Here is a 23,175-nt window from a genome sequence, read left to right as displayed (position 1 = left end):
TTGGGTACCAAAACCGGGGGAGCAAGGGGGCAAAACTGGGAGGGGGGCAAAACAGTATATTTACCTTTGTAGATAAGGTTTAGCATAGTGAGAGAGGAAAAATGGTGTTTGCCTTCCTCGCCCCCTTAAACGCCGCCACTGGGCATCACTCATAATTTAGTTTGCGCAGCAATTTTCATTAACAATAATTTTATTGGAAGTGGAAATTTTTTGATTATTTGGAATTTTTCGGTGTCCGAAATGCAACATGCTAATGAAAATCTGCACTTACCAAATTTATTTGATATTGGCCAGGGGAACTAAAAGATTCCATTAGATCAAGTCATTGTAAACTAATGTAAATTCGTCAAGAAGCCTAGACATACCGAACGAATACTCTCTATGATTATGACATAATTAATTGATTATTATTAGATTTCAAGGTTACATATTAATTAACGTGTAAAAGTTTTTAAAAAAGTGAAAGCTATTTTTCCAAGAAAATTGTTGGGATCGGTACATCATCGTTTAAGAAAAGAATTTACCGAACCACGGACTCCCGAAGGTTGAGAACCAATGGACTAAAGGATCCTTGTAGCTTCCGTGTGAAACCACTCTGCCGCTTGTTGTCTTTTTCTTGTCACACCGGTCTAAAATCTGGCTTTGGTTATTACAAAAAATTGCAAGCATTTCCTGTTATGCAACTACTCTCTTATCGATTTATTTTACGGTAGTGATTGCTGCTGCCACAACAGTTTTAAGCAATCCCATTGGCTGACGTGACGTCATTAGTGTGAGCACAGACAATATGAGTTTAGGTTAGGATAGATAGAAGAAGAAAAAGTGTTGTGGTACTAATTCCGACCATATTTTGTAAGAGAAAATGTTAAGAAAACTCCCTCCGCTGTTCGTATTTTGGCGCTGCCTGCAGCAGAAACCCTAAATTCATGGTTTCTCCCCAGATCTGGCCTCCCCTGTTTTATGTTACATTTAGTAACGAAATGTAGTGTTTATAATGTGCAATCGCCTAATGCTCAGAGTAATAATTAGGGCTTGATCCTAACATTTTTGATAATTCATCTGTAGATAGATGGGTTCAGTAAGTGACACTTTGTTCACATCAGATTAAACGTCGTTCAATTTACATCAGACTTGAAAGTAAGAAGTAATGTTTCACAGATCTTTAATTTAATTCGATTTTATGTTCCAAGTCTTAGTACATTCTTATATATTTAGTAGACTACTGGAAAAGGCGGACAATCTTGACGTTCGCTTTATTTTTGTCCGTTCGGTATTAACTTATTATTTAGTGAAAAAGGATGCTGAACTGTGACCTAAGTATAATTTTCTGGTGTTGTTTCTCTACATGAGGGCTGCTGCCATCTATCAATTGAATTTGTTACCACAGCTTCCTTTAGCGAAGTTGCTGCCATCTGATGAGGGAAACGAGAACTACGTTCACGAACGTAGCGTCAGAGAAAGATGGAATGTAGCGTTTCGTTCCTTTCACCAATTTCATCGGAGCGGGTGTGGGGGGGGGGGATTACTTTCTCTTGTAGACAAAGCTAAACATTAAGATCTTATAATGCGGGTGCAGTGCCGGCGATTAAGGAGGGTAGTTGCCCCCAACTTGTTGCCATATTTTGACCCTGCTTTAAGCCTTCTATATCAACAAAGCAAACTGCCTTTGGCCCTCTAGATCGCCATTACTGTGCGGAGGCAAAAAAGAGGAGGGCAACTCTGCCCCCATGCCCCCCTAATCGCGCCACTGCCGTATCTTAAATATAACAAGTATTGGGAAAGAAATGATTTGAAGATTTGACCTTATATTTTTAAAGTTGTAGACCTATGATATATGATTGTGTTTTGTTTTTTTTACTTCACATGCAATGTTCTTTTTCTTATAATGCTATCTTGCATAAAATAGAAACAATCTGGATTGTTAATATAGTCCTTAAAATAATATAACTAAGAAAAAATAGGTTTTAAGTGCAACTAAAGCGTAACAACATACATCTTCTAATTTATACAACTAAATAACAATAGTTGTTACACATAGCTTAATGAATTGAAGGAAACTTTTCTTGATTTGGCACCAGCGGATTACACGTAATCAAATGTCTCGGCCAGCTGATGCTGTATGGATATGATGCAAGCGTGTTTCAGACATCGTTGACCAAAGACTTCGTTCGATACTTGCCACGGTTACCGCCAAATTTAATAAAATTCGAAGTGCAACACTGTCATTAGGTGCAAAATCATGGCCCTGTATCAGTTTTAAAGTCTCCTTTGGTGCACTTTTGTGTATTATTGTAGCCGAAAGCACTTTCAGTTCACCTTTTCAATCAGTAGAGCTAATATCCTTAGACCGTTGTGTACACTTTTCAAACAAAAGATCAGATGGCATGTCTTTAAGCTTACTAATATCATACGAGAAATCGAAAATTTCACTATGAAGTTTGAGCTGGTCAAGTCTTTCTCTTAGAGCTAAAATAATGACGTGAAGGACCTGGTAATAAAAGGTAAAGGTAAAGTGTTCCCCTGTGCTTAGCACCACGCCATGAAGGCGTATAGGGGGTGTGGGGGTAACGCCCCCTGGTAATATTGATCAAAAGTTTCATCCTCTGCTTCACACTGAAACTTCTTCTTCTTTTGATTTCGGACCTATACAGTATTGCCTATCTTTGGATGGTGAAATGGACAAGTTCAAGGCGGAGGGAGGGAAGCGGGAACAGAAAAAAATAGCTACCAGATAAGTGGCTGGACTCTGCGCTGTTGCTAAAATTATTTCTTTTAGAAGAGCACTCATGATTCCATCAGCGATAGGATAGGAAATTCTGCATTTCCCTGTAATCAATACTTTCAAATCTACTTATTAATTAGCCCATTTTGAACAAGTTCTATATAGTATTATTATAGTTTCCAATTTTTCAATAGGATTCTCTTCCAATTTAGCCATCTTGAAAATTTTCCATCTGGGGCGTGGCCACGGTCCCTTCCGCCCCCCTTCCGCCGGCCCTGCTGAAATTTCTTGAAATGAAGAGTTGTTAATTATTTTAGAAGAACAAAAACAATCACTTGAAGAGGAAATAGTGTGTAAAGTTCAAATCACCAACCCTGAGACCTTCTGTAAACAAAATCACGTTCATGCAGAAAGCATTGCAAACTCATAGAAGTAAAATAATCCACACGAAAATTCAGCGTTGTTACAGGATTCATTACGTAAGGTAAAACAACGGCCAATTTGTAGTATGGGATACGCTGCCGCAAATGACGTCTCACTTTAAACCCAATGCTCTTTCTTTTGTACTTATTGCTTCACTTTTATGGTTAACTCTTTGCACCAGTAATCGTTTCCCATAAATTTGGCTTCTATCTTGCATGCGAATTGAATATATTTTACGTGCATTTTTTTTTTTTAGACAAAATGATATAACATGGTAATGTACATTTCTAAGGTTTGATATAGATAGGAGTGTATTTGAAATTTGTTTGTAGATTTTATGTAAATTGTATCTTATGTAAATAAAATATATAATGGGCATAAACAGCCATATGCAATGCTGTAAGTCCAATAAATACATTGATGATGATGATCAAAACAAGACAAAGAAAGTTCGTAAATTTATGCGTTGGAAACTTTGACAAGCATCCTAATAACGATTTTTGTTCCGCCAAATATAGTGCACTTCGTAAAATAACTTGGTGACATGGCAAGGCAAGATAAGTGTGAACATTTTGTAGTAATATGCATTGTAACTTTCAATGAGCTTAGAGATTTGTGTACATAATGATATTTTATAACATTGGTTATTTTCTAAAAATAATCATGTCAACAGCAAGGAAGTAGTGCCACTTTCAACATGGCGAGTTCTATGCGTGCGGGAAGGTCTCCGTGTTCAGTGATACATCGAATCGGTGAGACGGTTTGTTTACAGAAGGTCTCAGGGTTGGTGATTTACACTATAGAATTCGAGATTTCCCGACCTAGTTTGGAAATGGCGAGTTCTTACGGTCCTAAAAGTCCGTTATTGGCAGTCACATGATTGTAATGTCCCTGGGTAAAAAAGTTCTCTCGTTATGTTGTCGTACATGTTAGTCAATTGCTGTAAATTTATAGCTTGTACTGTAAATCACAGGAAATGATACTTGTAATGACATATCGCTACAATATCATCATTCGAATTATTGGATTGAGACATAAGTTAGTAGCGTTTTCTTCACCCTGGCAAAAGTATATTTATTTGATATTAATTCGAGATGGACAAAAGCCATACATTATTCACTAATAATATTTCCTTCATTGTCTATGACTGTCTACCAACGTTGAAGCAGTTTTTCAATTCAACGTTTGAAGAAATCAACTGATTCGGGGTTAAAAGCGTCGTCAAACCGTGTCTTCCCGTTTCGCCCAGTACCGAAAAACTTGCTTTAATGACCCAAGTGATAACACGCGCCAGAACGGAAGTACCGTTTCGCCTACAGGGAATTTTTAAAAGATGGTTTGAATGTGAACGGAAATGTGAAAGTAAAAAGCCAAATAATCAGGTGTGGCTTCCAAAGGGGAGCCTTGTTGCATTGTTGAATGCATTAATAACAGAAATACAGATACATGCACATAAGAATACACGGTACAAACACAATACCAACAATAGTATTAGCCCGTGGGGTTAGGTTAGGTTAGGCAAACACAATAGTTGCGCCACATCCTTCGTTGCATTTCCAGTACGATTTGTTAGAAGATGGCGAGCGAATTCCATGTATATGACTCTACACGATTGGGAATTTTTACTTTCGCATTTCCCTCTGGGCGAAACGGTACTTGCGTTCTGGCGCGTGTTATCACTTGGGCCAATAAAACAATCTTCGGTACTGGGTGAAACGGGCATGAATCCGTCAAGCCAAGTTTGAAGAGCATTTTCGTCACCAAAGGAGCTCCCTTGAAGATTAATGGACTGAGAGCTGAAAAGGTAGCAATCCGAGGGGGGGAGGGGGGTGCAAGATCGGACGGGACTGCCAATAGGGCGGTGGCAATTTTCCTCAACAGGGCGCCCAAAAAATCGTTGATAGTAATGGCCTAGCATTACAGTAAAGCTGAATTGATATAGGCTATGTACAGTCAACGGCAAATTGTCCACCGCTATTTTAATTACTTCTTATTCTACATTCTGTGTTGTTTTAAGGAATGAAACTATGTTGGTTCAAAGCAGGCATTGTTCTCTGCTTATTGACGTCATTATTTCAATACATTGTCATCACATTGTGTAATACAGACCGAATGAAAATGGTGATGGACAATTCGCCTACTGTTTCTTTCGCCGTACACATGTTTTATGTATTAAAAGTAGACGTAAGAAATTCAAGAGATTGTTATTGCCAACACAGATAACAAGAGAACAATTGCCAGGTTGTTTCACTAAAGTTTAAACGTGCAGCAATTAAAAAGAAATAATCACGCACAATTTATTTTGCAAAACCTGAAGAGCTAAACTGTTAGTTACATATTTAAATATTCTTCGACTGAGGCATTCCAAATAGTACTTTCTGTGAGCAGAAAATCGATATTCCATGCTTTCTAGACAATTACATCCAAAACGCATTTGAATAAAGTTACACAAAATTTGTTAACTTCTGTTCATCCAACGTTTTCATCTTCTGCTAATTCTTCTTGCATTTTTTAAATTTTCTTCTGACTATTTTGGAAATTAAATTTCAACAGATATAAACCCTCAAGTTCGGATACTTTTTACCCTAATTCATCAACAGACATGATCAGTGACGTATCCTGGATTTTCATAAAGGGCATGCTGTACACAATTTTTTTTAAACATATATATTTTGGAAAGGGGGATAGCATTATACGTATTCAATAGTTGACGATTTGCACATTAACATTACTAAATATTGCATAGCGTATAAAGTAATGGAATATGGATAATAAAAGTTTAAAACTCACCAGGTTTGATGTCTGATGTGGAAGTCTTCATAAAATTATAAAGTCACTTCATATTTTAAAACAGTTTATATTTACATTGGAGATTCACAATTTAGTTTTGTGTGGCTTATGCAAATAACATTATAATAGAGGCCTAAATTACAATCAGATATTCAGGAACAAAAGACCAGATTATAACACCTTTAAGCCTTGTTTCCATGATTATGAAAAACTAAGTATGCTGATCAAGGCAGTAATTTATTTTATTAAAAACATAAACTAAACGTAACGTTTAAACCTTCTAGCAAGGTCTTCATCAGACTCTGTATCAAGTACTCTGTATCTGTACTTGATACAGAGTCTGATGAAGACCTTGCTAGAAGGTTGAAACGTTACGTTTAGTTTATGTTTTTAATAAAATAAATTACTGCCTTGATCAGCATATTTAGTTTTTCAAAAGACCAGACTTAATTAAAATTATTTAAATGTAAATTTTGCTCTTCTGTTTTGAGTGGTTTGATTGATTTAGTTTATTTTACTTCGCGTTTTGTGCCTCTTGGCTAATTTGCGAAGATGGGGATGAGTGATGAAATGATGAAATTGATGAATGGACATTCACAAACAACCAAGCCGAGCGGGATTGGAACCCGGGACCAGTGTTTTGAGTGGTAAATTCTCTTATAACATCTTCGTAAAATGAGGGCAATGCTTTAATTTTCAGAAGCAGCTCTTTTTCAATGGATAATATACCAAGCGCACTTAATCTTTCTTGCGATTGGGTTGCTCTAATATAATTATTAATGTCTTGAAATAGAAACCGATAGTACGTTTAAATTGCTAAATCCATCCTTAGTCCACCCACTTGTTCTATCAACACCAAAGAATAGACGAGGCATCACAACCTGCTAACCAGCTAGTTTTCTTGTGTTGCGCAGTTTGAAAATGTCTTACATACTCCTGTTTCTTATCCTTATGATTACTACACAGGCCGGTTAAAGAAGGTCAAGGTCTATCATTTTTAACTATTTCTTGTTTCTTCCGTTTTTCCGAGAAAGAGCGAAAGTTGAATGGTTTTTTAATTAGGGCCTGTATCACACCCTCTGTTTCATTTTCCGTCATTTTTTAAAAATATTTCGGGAAAATACTGCACTAAGTTATATCGTTTTTTTTGTTTTTTTTGCTTTTATTAGTGCAATTTTTATTCTGCCGTCGAACAACTCAATAACACAAAAGAAGAACAGCAGTGAATTTTTATATTTAAGTATCTAAGTATTTATACACCACAAAATACAGTATTAATATTTATTAAAGGCCCAGCCATCTGACGTCTGTGGTTTACGAACGATTCCGGAATACACAGATTAGTCAGCTTCCGGTGTGAATTTGTTGAGATATTAGACCAAACTTAGTGGTTACTTCACTGAGTACTTACGTCTTCGATGTAACAACTTAGGTATTCAATTCACTTGGCGATAAACACGCTGAGAAACACTAACGTTGAACACTTAGGGGGAGTTGGGAGGAAAGCACTAATCTTGCTGATACCGAGTTCGATGTCTTCAATCTTCTAATCCTCCCGTCGTTGGTTCACAATAAACATGTAGCCTCTCTTCTTTAGTAACCTTTTCTCAGGTTCTGGTAGAGATACTGCACAGGTCGATAGTTCACTCACAGTTTATTCTTTAGACACTATCTCTCTTTCTGGCAGAGATTATGGCCGATAGTTCACTTACAGTTTGTTCTTTGCCCGCGAAACCAATAACCAACGTAACACGGATCCTAACCGTATCAATGCTTGACTCCAGAGGCGAAGATATAGTACAAGCAATGCAAGCACTGCTTGCATTATTCGAATATCATTTAATGTACTTAATGTTTTAGCCTTATTTCGTTTCTATCGCACTCGATTTCGCGAAAAATTACGGCCGCAAACTCCCTCAGCAGCTCTGTAGCAAGCACCAGCCTCAATGCTTGCGGCTGCTCTGCGGGAAAATAACGCACCCGAAGGAGTCACATGGCGAAGCATGAAATTCGAGTGGAACCCGTCCACAACGCTTACACCAAAAGCTCTGCTTGCTGAGCTTGCGTTATTCCCGAAAATAGCCGAGCTCAACCGAAAGCAGAAGGATATTTTGCCACCAAAAACTACGAGTAAAGAATATTTGTCTTCATGAACACGTAAACAAGATCGCGAATATAAAAATAATTCTTAGTCATAAAATAACTAAAATAAGTTATTATCATTGTTCTAAATTCCATATATATATATATATATATATATATCATTTTATATTACAATTTATTTTAGATTTCGCGAATTGTAAAACGCGTAAAAAAAATGGATATTGGGAGTTCGGGCGAGATGGTAAAGGGCGGGGGTTTGTGTTTCCAGTAAGTGAAATGTCTGCACCCCCGTGAAGAGTTTCCCCAGGGAGGGAGGGAAGATTCGACGGACCTTGGTCTGCACCCTGTGTCCAGCTCGGTCCAGCTCAAATTACGTCAAAAGTGTTGACCGCACCAGTGTTTGCAACTGCCAAATTATTTACACAGTAATTCAAGTGAGCTGTTTCACAAATTTTACAACCACATTCAATAAATTGACTGCTTTTGAATAAAACTTGGGGTGAAAATAAAGCTATCTAAAAAGAACTCTCTACTGATATTTACACAGCACAATTAAATCGTATACATTGTACATATTATGAACACAAGAACATGTTTTAAGTTTTATTATTATGACACAAGTGGTGCTCCCAGGATTTTTTGTAGTAGTCTCCTCATTTTGTCATCAGTAGTATAAAAGTATATAGGATGAGGACCACTTACAAGTGTAGAAAAGGAGAGGCTATTTGATTGAACAATCCGATTTGCTTACACTTAAAACAATGCCAAGAGGGGCCTATACCCCAATTCTTCCAGTGTGATATGCTCTTAATTTTAAGAATTTTGAATTCTAGTGTAGAAAGGGTGAAGCCCCTCAGACAGATTTGCTTATACTTAAAACTATGCCAAGTTCCCATATGATCTTATTGCTTATAGTGTGTTTTTCTGTCAAAATCCCAGGAATTGAATTCTAGTGTAGAAATGGTGATCCCCCCCCCTCAGATTGATTCTGCCATGTATATTAATATAAAGCTTATAGCTACTGGGTTCTGAGGCCCAGTGGAGTGTGGTGCATAGCCCCATGGTTTTTATTGCCTTGTAATCGGGAGGCTCGGGTTTGAATCCTGATAAAATGTGAAGCCTCTCCTGATGGCAAAATGTTAATATTGTTGTCTTGTAATCGGGAGGCTCGGGTTTGAATCCTGATAAAATGTGAAGCCTATCCTGATGGCAAAATGTTAATATTGTTGTCTTGTAATCGGGAGGCTCGGGTTTGAATTTTGGTAAAATATGAGATTGAAATACATGTTGCAAAATAATATCTCCATATGTGAGATTTTGAGAATAATTATTGCTAGTTGATAGCTCCCAGATCTTAAACCTGGTAAAAGTGTTATACAACAGCATAAAAAAGCAAAATTATTTTATATTTCGGGATCACCCGAGCCTAGGTTTTGCTGTTGTTTGGGTATAAAAGCACCAGCTCAGCCATTAACTGCTGTTATAATTGTTTTGACATATTGTCCATAGTTCTGTTTTTTCGGACCAGGAAATTTTATATAAATAAACAACAAAAATGCCAAATCAAAAATATTGCAATCAGTGTAATAAAAATATATCTAGTTCTCATTGGGCTAGGCACCGGCATATTTGCAACCGTAAGAAAAGCAGAAAGGCCACAAAAATGTGCCCAAGATGCCATAAAATATTAAGCAAGGCATATTACAAATGGCATAGGTGTAATTCTTATGTACAGTCATCAGTATTGCCCCCGCAACCATCTACATCTGGTCTGAAAAGGAAGCATGAAGCACCTGTTAATGCTGGACCTGCAAAGCAGCCACGCTATGAACTATCCATAGCAGTTTTAATGCCCAATTAAGAGATTATCGGTTTGTATCAGAGCCAAGATGTGGCATTGAGAATTTTTTGAACAGTATAAATTCTGATCTGCAGGCAATTTTAAATGCACAAAATGGCTCTTATAAGCTGTCCCTCAAATTGTTTACACAATATAAGAAACCAAATGGCACAAAATTTACACAGCCCCACATAACAGAAACTGTACCGGTATATTCAAATGCAAATTCGGACAGAATAATAAGCAGGTTGATGGAACAATTGAATATTAAACACTCTGAATTTGCTGGAAAAGAGTCTGGATGGAGCCTATGCGGTTCTCCACACAAGTTATATGTTAATATTTCTGAATTCAGCCCATTACAAGGATCTACATATTTGCCATTACCTGCCAATATTAAAAACAAACAAGCCGTGGTTAATATAAAAAATACCGACCAGAAATGCTTTTTGTGGTGTATTTTAGCTGCTTTGTATCCAGTTTCAAGGCATCCTGAGAGAATAAATTATTACAAACAACATGAACATGATTTTGATGAGGCAATGGAGGGTTTAGAATATCTAATGTCTGTTCAGAATATTGATACATTTGAAAAAAGGGCCAAGCATATCAATGGCAAACAATTATCTATTAATGTATTTATTTGTTCCACTGGCCGTGGCAATTGCTTGATAGAACCTCTCAGAATTAGTATAATTGATGATGATTCTGCTGTTCCGATTGATCTGCTCTTAATTGAAGGGGATGGCACATATCATTACACTCTGATACACAGTCTTGAAGCTTTAGTGAGAACACAACTAGACAAATCCAATACAATATTCAAGTTGTGCAGAAGATGTTTATGTGTATTTGATGGTAAAAAAATAATAAATGGGGTTTGTAAAGTGAATGCAGAAATTGCCAAAAACAAGTTAATTGAGCATCTGAAATACTGTGGCAACCATAAACCTGTTCATATGGTGATGCCTAATCCAAGTGAAAATTGCAAATTCAAAAAGTTTGAAGCCTTGTCGGAACACCCAGCATATATTGTCTGTGATTTTGAATCAAATCTCAAACCTCTTGCATTCTGCAATCCAGATCCTGAAGAATCTTCAATTACACCATACCAGCTACATGAACCTTCCAGCTTTTGTTATATAGTTATACGGGATGGTGTAGCTAGTGAGCCACACTTATACATGGGACCAGATGCCATCAAAATATTTGCACATAGAATAGAAAATGAGTGCCATGACATAGCATCTAATATCTTATTAAAATCAAAACCTATGTTGCCTTTAACAGAGAAACAGATTGAAGATTTCAACAATGCAGAAAAATGCCCGGTATGTGATTCTGAATTTTCAGATACAAATATCAAGGTGAAACACCATTCTCATACAGATGGTAAATTCTTAATGGCCCTGTGTAATAGCTGTAATATTAAGATCAAGAGACCAAGATTTGTCCCCATATTTTGCCATGGTGCATCCAATTATGATTTCCATCATCTGATCAGATATGAGGGGTTTGACAAGCAGAATTTAAATATTTTAGCTGAAAATGATGAGAAATATATATCTATTAGCAAAATAATTAAAGTTAATAGTGTTCCTATTCACATAAGATTTCTTGATTCTTACAGAATTTTATCTGCTAGCCTGGCTACACTGGCCACTCAATTATCTGATGATCAATTCAAAATCACACGTGCCTTGTTTCCAAATCAGGACCTGAAATTAATTAGGCGGAAGGGTGTATATCCATATGATTATGTTACAGATTTTTCTAAATTTGATGAGTGTGCTCTGCCACCACAACAAGCATTTTACAGCAAAGTCAGAGGATCTGGAATCACTGATGAAGATTATCACCATGCCCAATTGATGTGGAACAATTTAAAATGCAAGACATTTGGTGATTATCACATGGCATATTTGAAACTTGATGTGACCCTCTTAGCTGATATACTTCAGGCATTCAGAAAATCTTCTATGCAAAATTATAAACTGGATCCAATATATTTTTTCAGTGCCCCAGGTCTAGCATGGGCCGCAATGTTTTTCAACACCAAAAAGCCATTGGATCAGATCCAAGATCAAGATACGTATCTGTTTATGGAGAAATGTATAAGAGGAGGGATGGTGCAATGTTCCCAGAGATATGCCAGAGCAAATAACAAGCATATTCCCAATTATGATCCAGCACGGCCATCAAATTATATAGTGTATGTAGATGCAAACAGCCTCTATGGTCATGCCATGATGCAAAAACTGCCATATGCAGGGCTTGAATGGGTTGAAGATTTCAATATTGAAGATCTTAAGGATTTTGATGACAGTGACTATGGCCTCTTCTTAGAGGTTGATCTGACAATTCCAGATAATTTACACAATAAATTTTCTGATCTGCCCCCAATTCCCGAGGTTCAGTGCTCACCTGGCTCTAAACAGAAGAAGCTCATGATGACACTGGAGCCAAAACAGGGTTATGTTATATATTACAAAAACCTCCAGTTCCTGATGAAACATGGTGTTCAAGTGACCAAAATTGGAAAAGTTTTGAGGTTCAGGCACTCAGAATGGTTGAAACCATACATTGATACAAATACAGAGCTTCGAACATCTGCAAAGAGCCAATTTGATAAGGACTTGTTTAAATTGATGGTTAATTCTGTGTATGGCAAAACTATAGAAAATGTCAGAAAACATACCGATGTTAAAATAATTACTGACCCCAGCCTGAGCAAAAAATTGGTTGCAAAGCCTAATTTCAATTACAGAAGAATTTATGATGAAAATATGGCACTTTTCAACATGAAAAAAACAAAGATTAAGTTTGATAAACCTATTTATGTAGGGGCTGTGATATTGGAATTGGCCAAATTACATATGTTAACATTGTATTATGATGTGTTGAAACCTTTTTATGGTGATAATATAAAATTGATGTACATGGACACGGATAGTTTTATTCTTGATATTAAAACAGAAGATGTTTATCAAGATATGTCACAGCCTGAATTGTTTAAATATTTTGATACCAGTGAACATACAATAATTCAACCCCACAACAAAAAGGTGCCTGGCAAGTTAAAAGATGAGACACTTGGTGATGTTATTGTGGCATTTGCTGGGTTAAGTGCCAAGATGTACAGTTTTAAAACATGTGGTGGTGTTGCTGCCAAAAAGGCCAAGGGTATTGGCAAAGTAACTGTGGAAAAAGAGCTTGAATTTGAAGATTATAAAAATTGCATCAAATCCCAGAGTTTAATCAAAACATCAGAATCCAGAATTCAGAGTGTGGATCACTTATTGACTAGCAATATTGTAAGAAAAGTGGCTCTGGACCCACATGATGATAAGAGATGCATTTTATCATGTGGCATACATACTTTACCATGGGGTCATTGTGATTTGAAAAATGGCAATCAATGCCCAATTACAGAGCATGATTTGAAATAAATAAACATGCCTATGAACTTATTTGGGTTCAAAAAACAGGCTATTATGGAGCTGCCAACACCACAACCCTCTTCTGATATGCTGTCTAAACTGAGTGGTTTCTTAATTATTCATCTGAACAGCATACTTACAGATGTTGATGATGAAACAGGTAAAACATTGTACATATTTAACAATAATTTAAATCATTACCAATTACCTGTAGGTGGGCAATTGCAATTTATTACAACCCCTGAGGGTGATGTTAAAATTTCAATAGGGAGAAATATTTATAGAATTAAGCACTCAAACATGATTTCTGGCACTGTATATACTGTTTCTGCTGGTGACTGCTTATATATTGAGGTCCCTGGATCTTATGACAAGCTTATACCCTTTTTTATAGAATTAAGAATCAGATATTCAATAATAAATAACCACTAAAACAAAAATGCCTAATGATATATTTGGCCATACAAGGCATGAAGATCACAGTGACGAGATTCTGATGCTTGATGTCAGAGTCAAGACATTAAGAAGTGATTTACAAGCTTTACAAACCACACTCAATGCCAGTCTTCAATTAGAAATTACAAATTTACAATCACAATGCATGGACCCTCTTCTTAAAATTGATTCTGAACTCAAATTATTGCTTCAGAAATATACTGATCTGGCAACATTGGATAATTTTCAAAGTTTGGAAGAAGCTGTAGCAGCTCTTCAAGCCAAATTTAAGACCCAGGCCACCAACTCTGAGCAATTGAAACAGCAATTAGAAGAGCAGATAAATAATGTCCAGGCACAGCTCCAAACAATTGTCAAAAGCATAAAATCACAAGAAGATTTTGATCTAGTGATTTCCACTCTAAAAGAACAGATTCAATCACTCCAAATACCTAATCTGGACCCTCTGAACAATGCCATAGCTGAGGTTAAAGAAAAAATTGAGACACTTGAAAATTTTATGAACAACTTGCCATCTTCTGATGCTTTGAGTGCAATAACTCGGAGTGTTGCCAACATTAAGCTGCAACTTGAAACATATGAAGATTTTGGAAAAATTCAAAGTACCATAACCCATCTTGAGGGTACAATAGCAGCAGTGCAAAGTGATTTGACAAATATACAAGAATCCCGCCTGCCCGGTATTGTAGATACCCTTGTTAGTGTCCAGGAACAAATCACAAAGCTTGAAAACCTCAACACTGAATCTGAGCTATCTCATTTTCATCACTTGATTGATGATATCCAAACAAAACTTGAAATTTTACAACAATCAACACCCACTCAGGCAGATATAGCCCTGCTCCAAAATGCTATGCAAAATGTGGCTGATGCTTCTGAATTAAATGATGTGAAATTGGCACTTGAATCTTTGCAAAATACTGTATCAAATCTGCCTACATCACAGGAACTTAAAAATATAAAGAGGGCAGTGAATCGCATATTGAAATCAGAAGATATCAAGAATATCCAAGCAGAGATCAAACATCTCACTCAGACAGTGGCCACTCTTCCAACCAATCAACATATTAATGAACTGCATGCCCTGTTTGAGGATATCAGAAGACAGGTCCATGATCTTACTGCTCAAAATTCAAAATTGGCAGTTGTTGAAAATTTGCAACAAATTGTAGCTAATATCAAGCAACAGCTAGGGACCATGGAATCCAATCAAGCAAATGCTCTGTCTGTTTTTGCCACCCAGCTTCAAGAGATTGTGCAACAATACAAGAAACTTATTGTGGACATAAAAATCAAGCCAGGCCATGATGATGTTGTTAGGACCATCAATGAGCACCTTGAATCTGTAACAAGCAGATTGCTTACAGCAGAAAAGGAAATAACAGGCATAATCGAGAATCCAAAACATACAGTAATTCTTGAATTGTACAGCATCCCCAACAAAGAATATGATTCACCATTTACACCAGGTGGCAAAATATATATGCTGTCCCCTGCACAATTTTATTACCAGTTTTTTGTTGGGGGCACACTGAGACCAATCAAGATCAAATATTGGCTTCAACCACAGGCACACCACTACCCCACCTTATCAATAACAAATGCTGATAACAAAGTGAAAATCACCAGTGTAGAATTGGAGGATTTTACTGATCCCAATACATTAGAAACAGCCTATGCTGAAGATGATGGATCTCTGGAATTTAAAATACAAATTGGAGACAAATTATATTTAGAAAATCCTGCAGTCTCAGCTGCTGAACACCCCATAGTTGCAATATTCTTGTTTACATATTATGTCTAGTTCATCAACAATAATTTCTCTAGACATAATATGTAACTGGTATCAAAATATTTAAACAATTCAGGCTGTGACATATCTTGATAAACATCTTCTGTTTTAATATCAAGAATAAAACTATCCGTGTCCATGTACATCAATTTTATATTATCACCATAAAAAGGTTTCAACACATCATAATACAATGTTAACATATGTAATTTGGCCAATTCCAATATCACAGCCCCTACATAAATAGGTTTATCAAACTTAATCTTTGTTTTTTTCATGTTGAAAAGTGCCATATTTTCATCATAAATTCTTCTGTAATTGAAATTAGGCTTTGCAACCAATTTTTTGCTCAGGCTGGGGTCAGTAATTATTTTAACATCGGTATGTTTTCTGACATTTTCTATAGTTTTGCCATACACAGAATTAACCATCAATTTAAACAAGCCCTTATCAAATTGGCTCTTTGCAGATGTTCGAAGCTCTGTATTTGTATCAATGTATGGTTTCAACCATTCTGAGTGCCTGAACCTCAAAACTTTTCCAATTTTGGTCACTTGAACACCATGTTTCATCAGGAACTGGAGGTTTTTGTAATATATAACATAACCCTGTTTTGGCTCCAGTGTCATCATGAGCTTCTTCTGTTTAGAGCCAGGTGAGCACTGAACCTCGGGAATTGGGGGCAGATCAGAAAATTTATTGTGTAAATTATCTGGAATTGTCAGATCAACCTCTAAGAAGAGGCCATAGTCACTGTCATCAAAATCCTTAAGATCTTCAATATTGAAATCTTCAACCCATTCAAGCCCTGCATATGGCAGTTTTTGCATCATGGCATGACCATAGAGGCTGTTTGCATCTACATACACTATATAATTTGATGGCCGTGCTGGATCATAATTGGGAATATGCTTGTTATTTGCTCTGGCATATCTCTGGGAACATTGCACCATCCCTCCTCTTATACATTTCTCCAAAAACAGATACGTATCTTGATCTTGGATCTGATCCAATGGCTTTTTGGTGTTGAAAAACATTGCGGCCCATGCTAGACCTGGGGCACTGAAAAAATATATTGGATCCAGTTTATAATTTTGCATAGAAGATTTTCTGAATGCCTGAAGTATATCAGCTAAGAGGGTCACATCAAGTTTCAAATATGCCATGTGATAATCACCAAATGTCTTGCATTTTAAATTGTTCCACATCAATTGGGCATGGTGATAATCTTCATCAGTGATTCCAGATCCTCTGACTTTGCTGTAAAATGCTTGTTGTGGTGGCAGAGCACACTCATCAAATTTAGAAAAATCTGTAACATAATCATATGGATATACACCCATCCGCCTAATTAATTTCAGGTCCTGATTTGGAAACAAGGCACGTGTGATTTTGAATTGATCATCAGATAATTGAGTGGCCAGTGTAGCCAGGCTAGCAGATAAAATTCTGTAAGAATCAAGAAATCTTATGTGAATAGGAACACTATTAACTTTAATTATTTTGCTAATAGATATATATTTCTCATCATTTTCAGCTAAAATATTTAAATTCTGCTTGTCAAACCCCTCATATCTGATCAGATGATGGAAATCATAATTGGATGCACCATGGCAAAATATGGGGACAAATCTTGGTCTCTTGATCTTAATATTACAGCTATTACACAGGGCCATTAAGAATTTACCATCTGTATGAGAATGGTGTTTCACCTTGATATTTGTATCTGAAAATTCAGAATCACATACCGGGCATTTTTCTGCATTGTTGAAATCTTCAATCTGTTTCTCTGTTAAAGGCAACATAGGTTTTGATTTTAATAAGATATTAGATGCTATGTCATGGCACTCATTTTCTATTCTATGTGCAAATATTTTGATGGCATCTGGTCCCATGTATAAGTGTGGCTCACTAGCTACACCATCCCGTATAACTATATAACAAAAGCTGGAAGGTTCATGTAGCTGGTATGGTGTAATTGAAGATTCTTCAGGATCTGGATTGCAGAATGCAAGAGGTTTGAGATTTGATTCAAAATCACAGACAATATATGCTGGGTGTTCCGACAAGGCTTCAAACTTTTTGAATTTGCAATTTTCACTTGGATTAGGCATCACCATATGAACAGGTTTATGGTTGCCACAGTATTTCAGATGCTCAATTAACTTGTTTTTGGCAATTTCTGCATTCACTTTACAAACCCCATTTATTATTTTTTTACCATCAAATACACATAAACATCTTCTGCACAACTTGAATATTGTATTGGATTTGTCTAGTTGTGTTCTCACTAAAGCTTCAAGACTGTGTATCAGAGTGTAATGATATGTGCCATCCCCTTCAATTAAGAGCAGATCAATCGGAACAGCAGAATCATCATCAATTATACTAATTCTGAGAGGTTCTATCAAGCAATTGCCACGGCCAGTGGAACAAATAAATACATTAATAGATAATTGTTTGCCATTGATATGCTTGGCCCTTTTTTCAAATGTATCAATATTCTGAACAGACATTGGATATTCTAAACCCTCCATTGCCTCATCAAAATCATGTTCATGTTGTTTGTAATAATTTATTCTCTCAGGATGCCTTGAAACTGGATACAAAGCAGCTAAAATACACCACAAAAAGCATTTCTGGTCGGTATTTTTTATATTAACCACGGCTTGTTTGTTTTTAATATTGGCAGGTAATGGCAAATATGTAGATCCTTGTAATGGGCTGAATTCAGAAATATTAACATATAACTTGTGTGGAGAACCGCATAGGCTCCATCCAGACTCTTTTCCAGCAAATTCAGAGTGTTTAATATTCAATTGTTCCATCAACCTGCTTATTATTCTGTCCGAATTTGCATTTGAATATACCGGTACAGTTTCTGTTATGTGGGGCTGTGTAAATTTTGTGCCATTTGGTTTCTTATATTGTGTAAACAATTTGAGGGACAGCTTATAAGAGCCATTTTGTGCATTTAAAATTGCCTGCAGATCAGAATTTATACTGTTCAAAAAATTCTCAATGCCACATCTTGGCTCTGATACAAACCGATAATCTCTTAATTGGGCATTAAAACTGCTATGGATAGTTCATAGCGTGGCTGCTTTGCAGGTCCAGCATTAACAGGTGCTTCATGCTTCCTTTTCAGACCAGATGTAGATGGTTGCGGGGGCAATGCTGATGACTGTACATAAGAATTACACCTATGCCATTTGTAATATGCCTTGCTTAATATTTTATGGCATCTTGGGCACATTTTTGTGGCCTTTCTGCTTTTCTTACGGTTGCAAATATGCCGGTGCCTAGCCCAATGAGAACTAGATATATTTTTATTACACTGATTGCAATATTTTTGATTTGGCATTTTTGTTGTTTATTTATATAAAATTTCCTGGTCCGAAAAAACAGAACTATGGACAATATGTCAAAACAATTATAACAGCAGTTAATGGCTGAGCTGGTGCTTTTATACCCAAACAACAGCAAAACCTAGGCTCGGGTGATCCCGAAATATAAAATAATTTTGCTTTTTTATGCTGTTGTATAACACTTTTACCAGGTTTAAGATCTGGGAGCTATCAACTAGCAATAATTATTCTCAAAATCTCACATATGGAGATATTATTTTGCAACATGTATTTCAATCTCATATTTTACCAAAATTCAAACCCGAGCCTCCCGATTACAAGACAACAATATTAACATTTTGCCATCAGGATAGGCTTCACATTTTATCAGGATTCAAACCCGAGCCTCCCGATTACAAGACAACAATATTAACATTTTGCCATCAGGAGAGGCTTCACATTTTATCAGGATTCAAACCCGAGCCTCCCGATTACAAGGCAATAAAAACCATGGGGCTATGCACCACACTCCACTGGGCCTCAGAACCCAGTAGCTATAAGCTTTATATTAATATACATGGCAGAATCAATCTGAGGGGGGGGGATCACCATTTCTACACTAGAATTCAATTCCTGGGATTTTGACAGAAAAACACACTATAAGCAATAAGATCATATGGGAACTTGGCATAGTTTTAAGTATAAGCAAATCTGTCTGAGGGGCTTCACCCTTTCTACACTAGAATTCAAAATTCTTAAAATTAAGAGCATATCACACTGGAAGAATTGGGGTATAGGCCCCTCTTGGCATTGTTTTAAGTGTAAGCAAATCGGATTGTTCAATCAAATAGCCTCTCCTTTTCTACACTTGTAAGTGGTCCTCATCCTATATACTTTTATACTACTGTCATCTTTTCCCAAAGTAAGGTTATTGCAGCATGCCACCGCAATAGCGTCGGCCGCTTGCCGGCCCAGTCATGCAACAGGTACGGCAAATTGCGTAACAGATAGCCCGTTACACAAACCGCTTGTTTTGTAATGTTTCCACTTTTCACAATTATAGTTACAATTACAACTTAAATAAGCACGTACCTTGTCAAAAGGATGCTGGAAAAGGTGTCCTCTAAAATACAAATATTTCTGGCACTTTATTTTTGACATGTAATCTTTCTTAGACACCGCGAGAGCGTCGGCTGCTTACCGGCCTTGTCATGCATCAGGTGCCGCCAAATTGCGTAACAGATAGTCCGTAACAGAAACCGCTTGTTTTGTAATGTTTCCACTTTTCACAATTACAGTTACAATTACAACCTTATTTCAGACATCTAATCTTTCTTAGACATCTCTACTTTATCCTCGGTTGACAGAAAGGGAAGACAGCATCGCGGCGCATAAAGCAAACCGAAAGTGTAAAATTATATTTAAAACTAATAATAATGATGATCACTAACCTTCTGTGTTATAAATGATGTTGAAAATGACCTCCTTCAACACCAATACATTTCCGGCATCTGCGTATGAAATTCCTCTGAACATCCATAAGCTCCTCAGGTGTGATTCTGGCAATTTCTCTTCTTATATTTTCTTTTAAATCCTCTATTGTACGCGGGTTATTCTGATACACTTTGTTTTTTAATGTTCCCCATAAATAATAATCACAAGGAGTAAGATCGGGGCTACGAGAGGGCCACAACTCAGTACTGATAATTCTGTCCTCAAAAATCTCGGCAATAAAATTAAGTGATTCATAAGCAGTGTGAGCAGTAGCAGAGTCCTGCTGAAAAAATGACTGCTGGCATTCAATGTCCGTTAATTGTTCAAAAAAAGGTTGTAGTATGTCTCTTCGATACCTTTCACCATTGATAGTACCTTCATAAAAAATAGGCCCTATTATTCTGTGCGCATTCAAACCACACCACACACCAATTTTTGCAGGATGGAGCGGAACTTCATGCACAAGGTCAGGTTTTTCTGCGCTCCAATAGCGATTGTTTTGTGAAATAACTCGGCCATTCAATTCGAACCAAGCTTCGTCTGAAAATATGATTAATTCTGGATTTACTCTGCCAGCAACAATATTATCCAGCATCCAGTTACAGAATCGAACTCTAGTCGCGTGATCGCGCGGTTGCAATTCATGAACCACTGTAATTTTGTAGGGTTTTAATCTAAGTAATTTAGTGGCATTTCGTGCTGAGGATTTTGAAATGCCTGTTTCCTGAGCAAGCCGACGGAGGGATTTTTTTGGAGTATGTTCAAGTCGTTCACCAATTTCGTCTAGCTTTTCTTCCGTAAGAACACGTCGTCTGGAAACACGTTTCTTAGGTTCAAGAGATCCTGTCTCTCGTAATCTTTTAACGAGGTTGTAAACAGTATGTCTGTCCGGAACAGGATTGCCAGGAAATTTTCTTGCGAATCGCCTGACTACTTTTCTGCAAGAGTTCGTTTTCACGTAAGTATCGTACATAAAAACTCTTTGTTCAAGGCTATATTTGTTTGGCGGCATAACTAATGAATGAATAACAATTAACACACGATAAAGCACTAGCACTTAATAGCACACCAATAACACAGTATAAACAACACGAGTACTGATAAACGCAAACCGAAGTGAACACGTCTAAACAACTGGTAGCCGACAGCTGTCGCATTCGCGTAGTATCGAGAGGCTTCTCGCGGCTTACCACTACTCCGATAAGCCGCTGACGCTCTTGCGACATCTGAGGAATTTCGCTTCTAGCGTCGGCTCTATAGACACTGGATGGACCAAATTTTGAGGGAAGCACAACAAAAGACTACTCTATGAGGATATGTAATGCTCCTGCCGCAACTTTGAAAAAAAAAATATGGAAATTACGACGTTCAGAAATTTTGCGTAATTACGGGGAAAATAGAACTTTGGGATTTGGCCCCCGTTTCCCCCTGGACTCACAATTGTCGGAATTTACATAAAATGTTGCTTTTTGTTCATTCTTACATTTAGAATTTAAATTTCTTAAAAATATGCAGTTGTTGAGCAGTTATAGCCTTTTATATTCAGTTTATCCCATAGTAGCAAAAGGGGAAAAGTGCTTATTTCAAATGGCGCTCTCAGAAAGAAAAACTCACACAGTGTATGATCGCTACTTTACTTCAAAAATATTCACACGTTAAAATTAAGTGACACTGTTAAATAATTCGTTTATCTGCGCTTTCGTTTTGCATAATAATGTATACGTAACCTCCCCCCTCGAAAATCTTGGGCACGCCACTGACTCTAGTGTTCAAAAGAATTAATCTTGTGTTATCTGCAAAATAAGAGTCACGGTTTTGTTTATTCGAAGGCAAGACAAGAATGAAAAATTGAATCCTTTATGTTGGATGAGTCATTGCTGTCAGAAGCGATATGGGCAGAAATAAAGTGCCAGAAATATTTGTATTTTAGAGGACACCTTTTCCAGCATCCTTGCGGCAAGGTACGTGCTTATTTAAGTTGTAATTGTAACTATAATTGTGAAAAGTGGAAACATTACAAAACAAGCGGTTTGTGTAACGGGCTATCTGTTACGCAATTTGCCGGCACCTGTTGCATGACTGGGCCGGCAAGCGGCCGACGCTATTGCGGTGGCATGCTGCAATAACCTCCCTGTATATAGTTGAGAAAGTAGCGCAGTCTTCCCTCCCGAAGCTGAAAAAAGAGGGTCGTGGGCGGTCCCAACCCTGACGTCACTCACAGGACAGGGGTGACTCTGTCACTGACCTTTCCGCTTGTTATAGGATCTGCATTTGTGCGAGAGAGTGTGAAAGTGCCTTGTTTTTCCTTTTTCTGTAGCTTGTGTGATAGTGGAGAATTTTTTTTTGCAACAACAATAACATTTAAGGAAGATGCCGTGCAATTGTGCTGTTGCTTTGTGCCCGAACAACGCAAGAAATACTGTAGGTGTAAGCTACTTTTCGTTCCCAAAGGATCCGATTACGTGCAAGATATGGGTTTCAAAGTGTAAGAGGTTAGATCCTGTTAACGCCAAAACAGCGACAGTGTGCTCATCGCATTTTCTGGATTCTGATTACGAACGAAACTTAAAAGCAGAACTGCTGAGCATTGCCTGTAGACCGCAACAAAAAACGCTGTACCAAGTTTAAATTTGCCTGGTTGTGTGGTGAATTGTAGTAGCGTGCAACAGCCAAATGACATAATTGATCGAAGTGGACGTGCCAATAAACGTCAGATTAGAAAGCGAGCATTGGAAAAACTTGAAGAGTTGTCTCCTCGCAAAAGAATT

This window comes from Lepisma saccharinum, chromosome 16, assembly GCF_977018435.1.
Source record: "Lepisma saccharinum chromosome 16, izLepSacc3.1, whole genome shotgun sequence".
In the NCBI taxonomy this organism is placed as follows: Eukaryota; Metazoa; Arthropoda; class Insecta; order Zygentoma; family Lepismatidae; genus Lepisma; species Lepisma saccharinum.
This window is presented reverse-complemented; position numbering follows the sequence as displayed.